The 14,432-nt window shown below is 40.6% G+C and overlaps 1 protein-coding gene across 1 annotated transcript in view; it reads right to left on the bottom strand.

Annotated features, from left to right (window-relative positions):
* Window positions 1-6,922, bottom strand: part of arvcfb (ARVCF delta catenin family member b) — a 165,496-nt gene extending 158,574 nt beyond the window's left edge. Inside the window, exon 1 of the mRNA XM_040155930.1 lies at window positions 6,898-6,922. The gene's annotated coding sequence lies outside the window, so the exon portion shown is untranslated. The remainder of the gene's footprint in view (window positions 1-6,897) is intronic.
* Between the last annotated feature and the right edge of the window lie 7,510 nt (window positions 6,923-14,432).

Genomic DNA, 14,432 nt, shown 5'->3' with positions numbered 1-14,432 from the left:
CATACACACCACGCAGGAGATCCCTGGATTAGTCACGCTCGCCAGTCCTCTGCCGTTGCCATCCTCTGCTGCATCACCGTCACGCATCCCAATGTAGTCTCTAAAACACCACAGCAAGGGCAGCGCTGAACTACCCACCATCATATGGACACGCTGAAGATAAATAGCACGCTTTTGCCAAAGCATGTGGTAGAAGCTAATTATTGTTACAATAAATAAACATAACAACCAATGTGTATGTAGCACATAAGAAGTACTTGGCAGTATGTGGAAAATTCCATATAGGGGCATGCAAATGTATTTTTATTTTAATGGGCATAAATTCCTATTCTAAATGGTATGGCGTGAAAAGTACTATATGTGTTAGGAATTTGTCACTTGATAACACAATTTCATATACTGTATTTCATACTCTTTACTCCAGAGGCCCTAAAAGGTCACAGTGAGATTTTCTTTCTGAACTAATTATGCATTACTCCACAATGTGTTTTGCGTTCCCTCGTTGACTTTTGTTTTACCTCACAATACTTTTTGCATACCCCTGATCCAAAGGAAAAATTAATGGGCAGGGCCTCAAGGGAAATACAATACACTGCCAGTTAAGTGTAATGCTCTGCAGATACTACAGAAAGGAAATATGATCTGACACTTTGCATCACACATTTATTGCTCATTGCTCCTTTTCAAAGGCCAAGCTCTGACAGAATACAGCCACTGGCTTTGTCCACAGCTTTAGCTGCTCTGCCTGGCTGTGATGTTACCAATTGTTTAAATTGGGGTTGATACTGTGGCTGTGGACATGGCTTGGACATGGTTCGGGCTACAACTTCAGTTGTACTCCCACTCCCACTGTGGTCACAATCAGCGGCTGTAACTGATATATAATACATAACATAATACAGCTCAGTTTTCCTCTGTGGATAAGATGGAATGCAAAACGAATTGCAAGATAACGTAAAAGTAGTTGTGAAAAATTCCCACCCGAACCTTTCATTGGCTCTGTACTGTGCAAAATTCTCCTCAAAGTGTCAGTAAACCTGCCACTGCCACTCATGTTCGAGGTTAAGGACATGATCCCCATGATACCTTTCATGTAGCGCCATCATCAGATCCAAGTTATTTGTCCAGCACTTTGGTTCAAAATCAGATACCTGTAAAATGAAATTCCCAGTGGTGCTTATTTGCAAATGTTAGAATGCTAACACACTAAACTAAGATTGTGAACATAGTAAACAATATACCTGATAAACGCATGTTACCATTGTCATGTTGAGCATAAAGACGGCATTTAAGTCAAAGTACTACTGTGACTACATCTAGCCTCACAGAGCTGCTGTAGTGGCTCTGAAAAGTTACATTTCACCTCACTATCGGCAGGAGTGAGTGTGGAAATGCAACAAACCTAGAAGAGAAAAGAAATTAAAAGGACAGTCAGGGTGGACGGCGACATTTTCTGCCACCAGATCGAGAGTCCAACCTCTACATATCAATACTACAAAGGATAAGCCAAAGGGAAAAACTTACTCGGCCACTCTTCATTGCAACCCAACAAAAGAAAGAGTGGCAATGTCACATACTGAAGACAGCAGTCGACTATAATTTGTGTCCATTTAATAAAACACCAACAAATCATCCCCCACAACACGAGGCCCACTGGGGCTAAGTGCATGTACTCTCTACGCTACTACGGAGGACGTAATTATTACTTTGAGCAGCTGTAAACATATACCTCAATTCCACTGAAATGGAGCAGTTGGTCTCAAAGCATTTCTATATCAGCTTTACACCAGCCACACCTCCAGCTCCACACTCATATTTTCTGAGGTTAAACATGCAATCTTTTAAAGAAGCTGAAAACCTCTTTTTCACTGTAAGTGTCTAGCTGGGGAGATTCATTTTATAAATGGCATGTTACAAGCACAGTTAGACTTATTACTATTTTAAATGCAGACATGAAACTTGAGGGCTTTATCATTACAACCTGTAATTTCCTAAAAAGACTGCATATTCGACCAAGGACCAGAGTTGACTGCATGGCTGCAAACCTATATCAACCTGTCTCAACCAATTCATAGTGCCAGATCCAGTCATAAAAAAGCTCCTCTCACTTGGTGTACATTAACTTATTAAAGCCGATCTCCCTGGCCCATTAATAAGCCCTCGGTGCATAAAGTGCTAAACAGCAGCCTCAGGCTCATTCTGACATTGAATGAATCAAGATGAGTAATAAACAATATTTGAACACTTCCTGAGGCTGAGGGACTGGGTGACAAGAAATCATTTTGAAGGCAACATGCCCTTAATGTCACTTGGAGTAGCAATTCTCTTGTGGAATTGTTCTTATTAATCATGTAAACATGTAAGGCACCAAAATAAAATCAAATGAGTGCGTATCTGCACTATAAAAAGTATGATTAACTTTAATAAATTCTCCTCTGTCTTAATTATTTGGAAAACAGGCCATTGCAGTTCACTGGGCTGTGGGCCAGCAGTGCCTCTTCCTTCATATGAAAACAAAACGCCAGCGTCTCAAAGGTGTCAGTGAGAGAGAGAGAGAGAAAATAAAGAGGTGCATTAGTGAGTTCATGGCTATGGGCCTGTTGGCCCTTAGAGACAGTCTGTGTGACTCCAGGCTGAGGCTGCCTTGTTAAAAGACCTCCTCTGCACATTCAACACCACTTTGAGGAAAAGTAACTTCAAAACTTTTTGGAGCAATTTTCATTTCCATTCAGCTCAAGTGCAGGACAAAGCTGAGCCAACTTATAATGTAAGATCTTGACGACTTTTTTCCAAAATACCATAAGCATGGGTGACCCCAGTGAAACTGACTACCTACTCTTAGCCTCATAGTGTTTCTGATCAATATGCCTAGAGCTGTGGCGGGCTGTCATGACAAGCAAGGCAAGCAGCGCTTGACCAATTAAAGCTAAAAATAGACATCAATTAGAACGATACCGAAGTGGAAATGATATCTCCCATAAAGGATCTGATATTGCCTGTTTGCACTCACCTTGATTTACTAGAAGCCACTACAGTATTACTGCCATCTTGTGGCCAGAATAGGCTATTGTCTCCGGAAGCTAGGTTGACCACCAGTTGGTTTTTTATTTGATCTGCAAAGGTCAGCGCAAGCCAGTGGTCTGCAGGTTTACTTGATGTAACTGAGCTCAGTCAGATACCGCTGAAACCAGCTAGTTAAGCAGCACTTTGACTCTGCTTCTTATTGTGTGAAGGAATTATGGACAGGACACCTGCTTCTATAACTGTGCAGCTATTTATTGACTGGGGAATTTCTCTCCTGAACTGGCTAAGTTATCCAGTAAAAATAATACAACTAATACACTAACATGAACGGAATATACTGTACTGTGTGTACTTGTCAGTCATACAGTTGGCTGGTCACTGTCAGCTTACACCCAGCACACTATAAAACTGCAACAAGTTATTTTTGCACCACACTCAGCTAGCTTATTTGCACCATTTCACATTATATGACCTTATTTTTTTATATTAATATGTAAGTATACAAATAATAATTATTTTTGTCATCAATTTGTTACACACACAACTTCCAGTGCGGTTCAAGCATTTAAAGGCCATTAATTCCCAAGTGTACAGTGTAAGAATTGGCCAACAGTTGAATTCATACTCCAAACAAATAGGGGGCAGCATATTACCAGAAAGTTGGGGTGTCCACCCGTATCGTAAGAAACAAGGAATTGCGCTCTTTGGCCCCAATCCTCCCCCCTCCCCTTCCCCTGTGCCACAGTTGGACTGGCCATCAGGCATACCAACACAAATCCCAATGGGCTGCCACATCGGTGGGCAGGTGGACCATCACAAATAGTGGCGGCAAGAGTGGGGGACGAGCCACGAGAGGTAGAGGAACGCGAGGTTGAGGGAGAGCAGCTGGAGCAGCGGCATCAATAGCTGAGCTGGAGGAAAGATGGAGGAATGTTGCAGAGAGAGGACGGCTACAACACAGGTTTATAACCTACTCGTAGTTACTACTTCTTCATCCTCTCACGTTGGACAAGAGCAGACTGGACGCTACAGTGACTCTCTATTGCCTCTTGAGGTACAAAATGGTATTACGAGACAGGACGGGCTGGGGCTAGCTGGTTAGCATGCTAACATCAATAGATATCTCTGCAACACAATACATAGACATGTTTTTACATAACATCAAAATTGTTCTTTCTTCCCATTAGTTATGTTTTAAACTAAAATTCTTATATATTGCCCCTCTAAGTAAATTTCACATTGTTGGACCACGGTACCAATTTTCCACCAAAGAAAACATTACTGGGTTAGAAACAATGTAATATGTTAGAAGAATGAATTCTGAATTATAATATTGTAAAATGCTACTGTATTACCATATTACCTGTATATTACATTTACATTTACAACATAAAAGAACTGAAATGTCTTGAAAATCTTCATCCATGATACTTAACATGTTGCTTTCCTATATTTTGAAGTTCAGTTACATAAAACCTGAGAACATGAGAGTTTAAGTCACTGAGCTTAGGCTTGGAGGGGCCATATTAGTCCACACAATGCACACAGTCAGTGGCAGTCAGTTATAATTGGGCCCTTGCCACTGGATTAATATGCATTTCCACACTATGAAAATGGCCTTTCTAAGTGAGGCTCCAGAGAGTTAATTAAACCAATGCCATTTTGGAGAACCAGGGATTTAAGGATAAAATGTCCTTCATTTGAGAGGTGGAGCTACTGGATGGATAACTGCAACTGCTCTGTCAGCGCGCTTAACCTTCTCTGGCCAGCATTTACTCAGTAAGGGTTACAAGGTGAGCCCATCCGAACCTGAAAATTTCTGCAGGTATAATGAATGGTGATGTGAACATTATAGTATATAGCTGAAGGGCAGGTTTTACAGAGAAAGTTCATGCTGAACATGGTATTTTAAAAGAAAAATCTCCCGGGGTAAGGTTCCATTCAGCTGTGATCACACATCACAATGTGTGCTGGCTGCTAGTAACAGAGAGAACAAGAGGTTAAAGGTCATAAGCAGCACTGATTTGTTAGTTGTTGCTATACAACTGTAAAAAAAAAAATGATGTAACCTAAATAGCCTAAAGTAAAAAAGGTGAATATGCTGCTAAAATAAATATGGACAACAGAAAGTGATTGCTCTGTTTGATCTTTAAGAGAGAAAACAGAAGATGTTGCTGAAGTTAACATTACTCACCAAAAAAATTGTATAAGGTGTATTCATATACAAATAAGTATGCTCTGTAATCAAAGCCTTACTTTGCTTCTGTAAATTCTCCATGTAATATTATATAAGGAAAGCTCTCAAAAGGGCCCAATAAAGAACTCAAAATTGCTTTGAAAAATAATTTGCACAGGCAAATTCTCAAACAACGTCCACTGAATGACTCCTGCTTGAACCGCAGGGTGCTTAAGGAGCAACTGAGTGTGTGTCCGTGATTTGACCTCTCTCAAAGCCAATCTGCTATAACAGTTGGTCCACAGATGGTCACTTATTCCAACCATGATGAATCATAAAGGAAGGATTTTTAGGACTTTGGAGAGGTAGAAAATGAAATATGAAATCATAAAAAAAGACTGACAACACTTGTTCTTTTAGCTGAAGTCTGTAAAATGATAGATGATAGTGAGGAATCACTCAGTGGTGCTGTCCCAGCAGCCCTGCCTCTCAGGGGTATCAGAGAGAAGGTACAAACTGGGGAGGAATCATAGCCTGAGGGGGGCAGTGGAGATGGGTTAGTCTCCCATCCCTGTGCTTTCAATAACTGCGTGTCAGATCTTGGCTGTCTTCACTATTTTGTGCGAAATCTTTTGCAGTCTTTAAATCTTCCCCTTATGTCAAGTCTTAAAAACCGATATCTCATCCGAGGCCAGGCCATAACTCCTGGTTGAGGTGCACAGACGCAGCCCTGGTGATGTACTTCTCCACCAAGATCAGCCAGCACAGTAGCTCAGTACCATTAAACAAAAAGTGCAAGACCAAGACGGAAACAAAACCTGACATGGAGTTGGGACCCGCTTTTTTGTCAGCCAGACTACGCAAACGACCGCTCTCAGCCGCCAGAAACAAGATTAACCTCAGTGGAAAAAAGGAACAACATATTGTAGCAACTTCTAGTAAATCAACGGCTAAAGAGGCTCCACTTGTCAAAGTGACAAAAGAAAAGGCTGACCATTTTGCTGAACTTTTTTTTTTTTTGGAAACTGAGGTTCCACGGAGAGGTTCAACTTCAGTTTACAGCTCCCAGGCAACCAACACCAAGGCCTGAATTGTTTGTCAGGTGGCAACAAAACGTTACTCTACCTCTTTTAAATAAGAACATCAGTACTTTAGACGACAGTGAAAGCAAGGGCAGCTCAAGAAAATTGTTGAAAAGATCTTGGACACATATAGCAGTTACTTAGAATCTGTGTAAGAAATCCAAAATAGGATACAAGGGTGGACATTGTTTCTATTTCTTTAACTCTGTTTTAAGGATGTTAATGGGGACTTAGCAGCACAAAGAATTAACTTACTTACTTTATTCTCAATGGCAGACTGGGATCCATCGTGCCATAAAAGGTATCAGCTACTTAGATAATCCATGCTTGAAATCAACTACATCTCAAGTGTTTTTTTAAATTCACTGGACTTACTGAAACATGACACAAAAGTCGCCTGTAACTGAACCACGTCATGTCTGTAATCCATCAGTCTGACTCTTATTTCATGTGCTGTCTTTTATAGCAATTCGGGGACTTTCAACATATTTCGATGAGATTACTGTTTGAAACTAAAGTCTGAACACTGCGAGGTTGTGAGTGCAGCTTCTGTTATATAAATCCACTGGTAACAGTAAAACACAACACACCTGTTTGAAAAGAGGTTTAACTCACCTTTGGTTGAGGAGAAAGACCCATAAAAATATCAGGGCAGGTTAACATTTATCACACCAGAGCCACGACACTTGAGATGCTACAGCTGAAAAACAGAGGAAAAGATGTGTAAGATTTCTGTGTTAATCAAGCAAATACAAGCTTTAAAGGACGGACTGTCTGACATTTTGATAAACACACTCATTCGCTTCCTTGCCAAGCGTCAGGTGAAATTTGATACCACTCTCATGTCTGTATGCTAAATTGCAATCAGTTAACTTAGCTGAGCACAAAGGCTCTGTCCAAAGGTAAGGATAGATAGCCCGGTGCCTAACCTCCCAAAAAGCATCAATTTGTTGTTTTTACATTTCGGGTTTGGTATGGATTAAACACATAAAATACAATGTGCCAATTAGTCAGATTTGGAGGTGCCGGTAGGTTGATTTTGTTACCTTTGGACAGAGCCGGCCCAGCTGTTCCCAACTTTTTCAGTCTATATGCTAAGCTAAGTTAGCCAGCTGCAGGCGGGGTAGCTTCATCTTTAGCATAACAGGTGTGAGAGCGGTATTGATCTTTTCGTCTTACTCTCGGCAAGTAAGCTAATGAGCATATTTCCAAATTTTTGTATTTTTTAAAAAGACCTGCATTAGGCCTAAGAGATAATAATTTGAACCCCTTTTTTTGTATGTGCTACCTATTGCCCCATCATTCAATTTTAAAGTCATACCCCATCCAGGTCTTGACTCTGGTGAGCTCAGGAGCCAATGGAAAAACAAGGCAAATTGAGACAAGTTTCACTGCACATTTTACAGATTCATATCCTGAAGCTGCTGAGTAAAGCCCTTCCAGACAGTTTCCCTGGCCAGACATGTTACATTAATTATCATCAATATATTGAATTGCTGTGGTTAAAGAGAAAGCTATTGACTGGTGGCTATCAGATTTATAATTTAAGATCAGCACTGACTGACTGTATCAGTCTGCCTCTAGTCTGAATAGGAAAGCTGCTGGAGAACCTTTGTGTGATAACAACGATCCCGGCATGGAGAAGAGGAGCGGTAGAAAACAGAGAACCACCTGAAGAAAAACTGTGATGGCTACATGAGGACAGCAGCATGAGGCAGGGAGGCTCATGTCCTGTGTGGGCAGGGGGCAAGACCGCGACAAGATACTGACAGAGAGAATACAGGACCTCCAGCTGAGTCTATGACATCCCTCTCCATCCTTCCTCTCTCTTTCCTCCCTCTGAGCGCTTTAATTCACTCTGCCTCCTTTTCCTGTAACTGTGTTAGCTTAGCACTACAGCTACATGTGAAAGGTCACAATTTAACAGGATGCCAGATATTAGAGATATCCACAATATCTAAGAGAAAGACTACAGTGGCCCTGGGAGCTCGATGCACTGCAACTACATGAGACAGGCCAATAAAAAAAACACAATCAAATACAGATATCCTCACCAATCTTCAACAGTTTGACAGGCTGCAAATATAGAAAACACAACCAAATACAGAAACGCAAAATGCAGTGCATTTCTGTGTTTATTCGTGTATTTGCATTGTATTTGCATTTTTTTCTTAGGTGAAGATGTTTTCTCCATTTGTTTGTGTTTTGTCTATTTCCAAGTGCTTCCTTTAGTTGCAGTGCGTCAAGCTCCCAGAGCCAATGTAAAAGGAATAGTTGTGGTTCCAAATAATCATGACCAAATGATTTTCTAACTAATTTAGGCTCTGTCTTTGCAACTTCTACAAAGTCATATTAAACAGTCATACATTTTCTGGCGCACTGCAGAGAAAGAAAAGCACATCCAAAAGCTAATTTTTCAGCAAAAAAAAAAAAAAAAAAAACCTGTCCTGTTGAGGACGTGACAATATTTACAACTCCTGGGAGGCCTGCAAAGGGAAACTGACAGGAGTGCTTGCAAGCGGTGGCTTCATTCACTGGTATTGCTCATTCTGCAGGAGTCTTTATGTGACACCATTACAGCTGAAGGGTTTTTTTGGTGTTTTGGTGGTTTGTTTTTACAAAGGGATTCAATGCTTTATGAAAAGAACAAAAAAAATATGCTCTCCAGAGCTAGCAAATACAGACATAAACTTCCTTTTCAACAGCCTCACGGGGCAGATTAGTTAGAAACAACGGCATCTTGGAAAATAGATCCAACAATCAGGAGCGGCATTGGGCTGAGCCATAATTTATTACTCCTGCACAGTAGTGCCTGTTAGTGTGAGACTAAACACTGGGCATCAGTCTCAAAATAGATGCAAGAAAACTGGAGCTGGGAAAACGATCACATTACAGCATTGTTTGGCTTCTATAAAAGCACATGACATGTGTGAGTGTAGCTCTTCGGTGTTTTATGGAGCAGTGGGTTTTCTTTTTGTTGTCAACAGAGCACTGTCTGATGCTCATGTCTCATTGCCCTGGAATCAATGCCTTCTGCAGATACGAAGGAACATCTTGCTATCAAAACAGCTTGCTATCAGCCTTCGTGTCATCTGAAACCACATGAGTATTACAAGGTCCTTGTAGTGCTCTGATTTTAATGAGCGAAAATACATCCACACACAAGCTTTGACTTAAGACAAGAGTGGAAAACAGGATTGGTTTTTTTTCTGACGTGAAGTGGACAAAAAACTTACCACCACTGTCTCTTTTCTCTGTCTCTCTCTGCCTCACGCACACACCCACAGCACACATACAGTCAGAGGCGGGCAGCTTCCATAAATAGAATGGAAAGTAGGCAAGTGGCTGCCGGGAGTGGCTTTTACTGGGAATATGATCGATTAAAAAGCAATTTGCTCCTCCGCTCGGGCCCTGCACTCCTAAATGACAGCCCCCCACAGTCCAGATGGAGCTCTGAGGGGTCGGAGGAGCTGGCCTGCCCCACCTGCTCCTCCATCTATAGTAGCCAGACCCCATGCCCACACACACACACACACACACACACACACACACACACACACACACACACACACACAAAAAGCCTCCATTCCCAAGCCCGACCCCGGTCACAGTCTGCTGGGCACTTGGAGCAACCAGGCAAAAAAAATCCAAGCAGCCCCTGCTGGTCTGACAGAAAATCTAGACTTTGTTGTAACATACTGGACCAACAGCTGCCTGTACTACAGCTACTGCACACTACATATCTACAATGTGGTGTTTTTATTGTTGTAAAATTATGTGCCCTTGTGTTTCTTTGCCTATTTCTCCTGGAGGCATCATTTAAGATTGCAGATCCTCTCTTAGCTCCAAAAATCACGATAACTCAGTTTCTTCCCCTACATGCCTCTATGTGAGTGCACTGATATAGTCCAGACTGTAAAGATTTGGACAGTTACACCTTTTTTGTGCTTATTCTACATTAAAGTACATTTACATCAGTATAGAAAGACCTGTGTGTGAGATATTGCCCTTTTAACATGTACAGTAGTGCCCACATTGCAAGTTCAAAAGTAACTGGACACTTGGGTACTGAATGTTATTTAGGCAGCTGTGTGTCGTTTCAATGTTCATGTTCATGCACAAAAGAGCTGACACGTCAGAGTTGCCATTTAGATTAAGATGGAGTTGTCTGTCATTACGAGGAGGCGACCAAGTGAAGAAGGTAATAATGAGTCTAAAAGAAGCAAAAATGGGCCAGAGACATATCTAAAGTAGTTGGTTTACCAAAATCAACAGCTGGGTACAATCTAAAGAAGCAGCTGTGTACAGGAAAACTAGAAAATGGCAAACAAGCTGGTAGACAGAGAAGCACAAATGGAGAAGCTCTGGGAGAGCATCACTGGGGAAGATACAAAGCGTCTATTGATGTCTTTGGGTCAAAAACTTCAGGCAGTCATTAAGGGGGTTTCCATCCAAATGTAGCACAAATTTGAACAGGTTTTCAAGAAAATCGGCAAAGAAAATGCAAATTAGTGAAACGTCTCCTACCACTGTCATGTGAATATTAGGTGTTGGTTCATCAAGACAAACAGCTGGTGGGGCAAATTCTCCAGAAGAAGATGGCACAACAAGCCCAATGTATTAATTTGAGAAACTTAACAGTCTCATTATCACTCCACACAGATCTGTCTTCATCTGCCGTTATTTTTCTCTTAAGTGTACGTCTCAGTCACATGCTTCGTGTAAATGGATTCGCTAAGTCTGTTTCCAATGCACTTTCTTGCGTTTTGCCTTTATTGATACACCACCACCCTTTTCACCTCAACCAAGCGTGAAAAAATTGTCTTGCAATATTTCAGTGAAATTAACCTGATATTTAAAGAAGCTGATAATACAGTGCCAACTCATTTTTGATAAGCTTTAACTGAAATTGAAATGGTAATCCATTATACCATTAATTACTTAAAACTTCCTATTATCCTCTGACAGCACGTGCCGCACTGTTTCACAGCACCATGAATTAGAGCTGAAACAATTATGAGATTACTTAATTAGTCAATTGGGAGAAAATTGCCTAGGCAAAAAATACCAAACATCCACTGCTTCCAACTTCAGAAACATAAGGATGTGTTGCTTTTCTTTGTCTTATATGATAACAAACTGAAAAAAACAAGACATTTGAATATGTCATTATTCAATATTTTCTATCATTTTATTTTATTTTTAAAAATGTATCGATAGAAAAAAAAAATCAGTAATTGCAGCCATACCACAAATTCCTGTACATACAGTATGAGAAGTACATAGACACAGTCCATAGACACAGCACAACCTCTGGCCCTGAACATGCTGCATGTGTGTCTGATCACCTGCTGGGAACAGAGGCCAGGGTGAGTACAACATGGGAGCAGGGAAAGGCAGGCAGGACCATATGGGCCCAGGCAGTGCAGACTGGCTACGTGGGAGTACATTTTAGAAAATTGGCAAATTGGTGATCTACTGTCACTGACGATAACAGACTATACAAAATCCGATGATCACATTGGGTAGTGAAACAGTTGAGTGAAAAGATTTTAACGAACCTTAATTTAAACCTTTTTTATCGTAAATATGACGTGCATTCACACCCAAAGACAACATCCCTATCATTTGACACACACTGATTTCTTCACTCATGGTTAAATTGTGAAAGAAATTTTCGTTCTTATTAGTTTCATAGCTATGGCTGAAAATCACAACATTTAATGGTAGTAATTTCAGACCCAGATCCACCAGCAAGGGTTCCACAAACATATCACAGACACAGGCTAAATGATACACACTATTTTGAAGTGTCAGGGAGTAGGCTCTCTGTTACCATGGGAACAGGTAGTAGTAGGTAGTAAGTGATGGTGGAGGTGGAGACTGTGTACAGCTAAAAACCTACTGCACAGCGGATAAATCCATAGATTTTTCACCTGAACCTCACTACATCATGTATAAAGTCAGCGGTCATTTTTAAACTTTGAATTTACAGGACAAATAAAAGACACCAATTATTTGAACTTATTACCAGACAGAACTGCTCGTGCCCTTTATCTTCCTACATTCACTGCATTGATTTTTCCATATGACAGAGGACTCAAACATGCCGTGGGTCTACTTTTCTAGCCCTTCAGCAACACTTCCTCTGATTATCTTCACTGTCTACAGCTCTTGGCTTCAGCAGAGCTTGGCTTCAGACCTCTTCAGGCTTAGTGGCTGGAGGTTAATTGAAACTGACAGATGACGTAACGTGGAAGTAATTTGCAGGGGGATCTGGCTTCTTTATCAATGACTGTACTCCTCACACACACAGACAAGACGGAGGGAGTTAACAGATGTGACTCTGTCCAGAGGGCTAATGTTCCCATATGCAGTGTTAGATGGCTAATGACTAAATCCTTGCTAAAGTTGTAAATTATGTAAATTAACTTTTTAAATTATTTGTGATACAAAAGTAATTCTTACCATCTTTCATTTACAGCACAAACTAAACATAGCTAACCTACTTAAATTTTAAAATTGAAATTTTAATTTTAATGACGCTATGACAGACTTAAAGCTACAGTTACACATTTTGGGAAATCTGCTAGCTCACTTTCTTGCCAAGAGTTCATTCTCATGACTGTGTGGTTAGTTACAGCCAGTGGGTTTGTAGCTTAGTTAAGCATTAAGACCACAGTACAGGGGGACACGGCTAGTCTGGCTCTGTCCAGCGGTGACAAAATCTGCCAACCAGCACCTATAAAGCTCGCTAACTAACACGTTATATTCTGTTTGTTTAATTCGTAGTATAACAATGACAAGTTGTGGGTTCAGGAGAGTCGCTGTTTCACTTCGTTTCCGGTCTTTTAGCTAAGCTAAGTTAACACTATCATGGCTCTCACTTCACAATTAGCATATTTACATGAAAGTGGAATCCATCTTCTAATCCAAATCTATTCCAAAACTATTTCTCGACTATTCCTTTAAGTTTGCATTATTAGGCTACAAATGAGGCCCCAGAACTTCATACCATCATTTATCTAAGGGCTACTAGACCTAGACCAAGAATAGAATATTTTAACTGGTGTCTTTTGTCAGTCGCTCAGCGACCTTGGATGGTTGATCAAAGGTCCCATGAGTTCACTGTTAATGGGATCAAGGGATAGTGGGGCTGGGGGTGGTGGTGGTGGAGGGGGTCTTACTGGATTTCAGTAAGGAGATACAACCAGAATTAAAGCCCCTCTGGGGAAAACGAAAAACCATCAGAACTTTTGTTCTCTCGTCTTTTCACCCACTCAGACTGGCTGGCTGATTGATATTCGTATGAATGTTAATACTAAAGCACCTCTTCCAAAGCTCACCTTGATAGAAAAGATTTTCCTCAAAACTAATTCAGCAGAGGCATAATGGAAAGTAGTAAAAGTGCCTCAAAGGCTGCATTCAATGGTTTTGAAGTGAAAAAGTTTCTTACGTGACTCCCTTTGGTGTAAAAATGACTTGCTGTAGACTGCAGACCCAATCTTCAAACTATGGAACACATTTTAATACAGGTATGTCGTCATATGACTTTATGACCTATTATCTCTTGCTCTGTCTTCAACCACAAAAAAATTCATTTATCTTGGACACATGGATTAATAAGAAGCTTATTGCTGGTTTTGCAGAAAATCCTCAAAACAGTAATTTCAACTTTATCCATAAAGAACTATGTTAATAGTTCTTTATGGATAATTTCCTACTCTAGGGCCTCAAAAATCCTAACACATAATAAAAACACTAAATGTATGATTGTCAATCTGAAAAATTATGCTTTTTCTTTTTTCAATCAATCAAAAGGCAGCTAAATGAAAAGTCCTGTCAGGATCTAACCTCCAGTCTCACGTTTGATAGTTTGTAAAATGGATACTGCCAAAGAGAAATATGCAAAGACGCTTCCACTTAATATGGCATTACAAGCAACAGTCTCATTTTATGGCTTATGGATTAGCCAGTCACAACTCTCCCACCCGCACACACACAGACACACAGACCCAGCTTTCTCTGGCACAAGCAACGTGTCAAATAATAGTTGCCAAGTCTGCTGCCTGCAACAAAAGATGGAAAGAATTAGAGAAATGGAAATGGTGATTCGACGCTGTTATGAAAACTGGAGCTCAGCGTGCTAG

Source organism: Xiphias gladius, chromosome 19, assembly GCF_016859285.1.
Source record: "Xiphias gladius isolate SHS-SW01 ecotype Sanya breed wild chromosome 19, ASM1685928v1, whole genome shotgun sequence".
In the NCBI taxonomy this organism is placed as follows: Eukaryota; Metazoa; Chordata; class Actinopteri; order Istiophoriformes; family Xiphiidae; genus Xiphias; species Xiphias gladius.
This window is presented reverse-complemented; position numbering and strand designations above follow the sequence as displayed.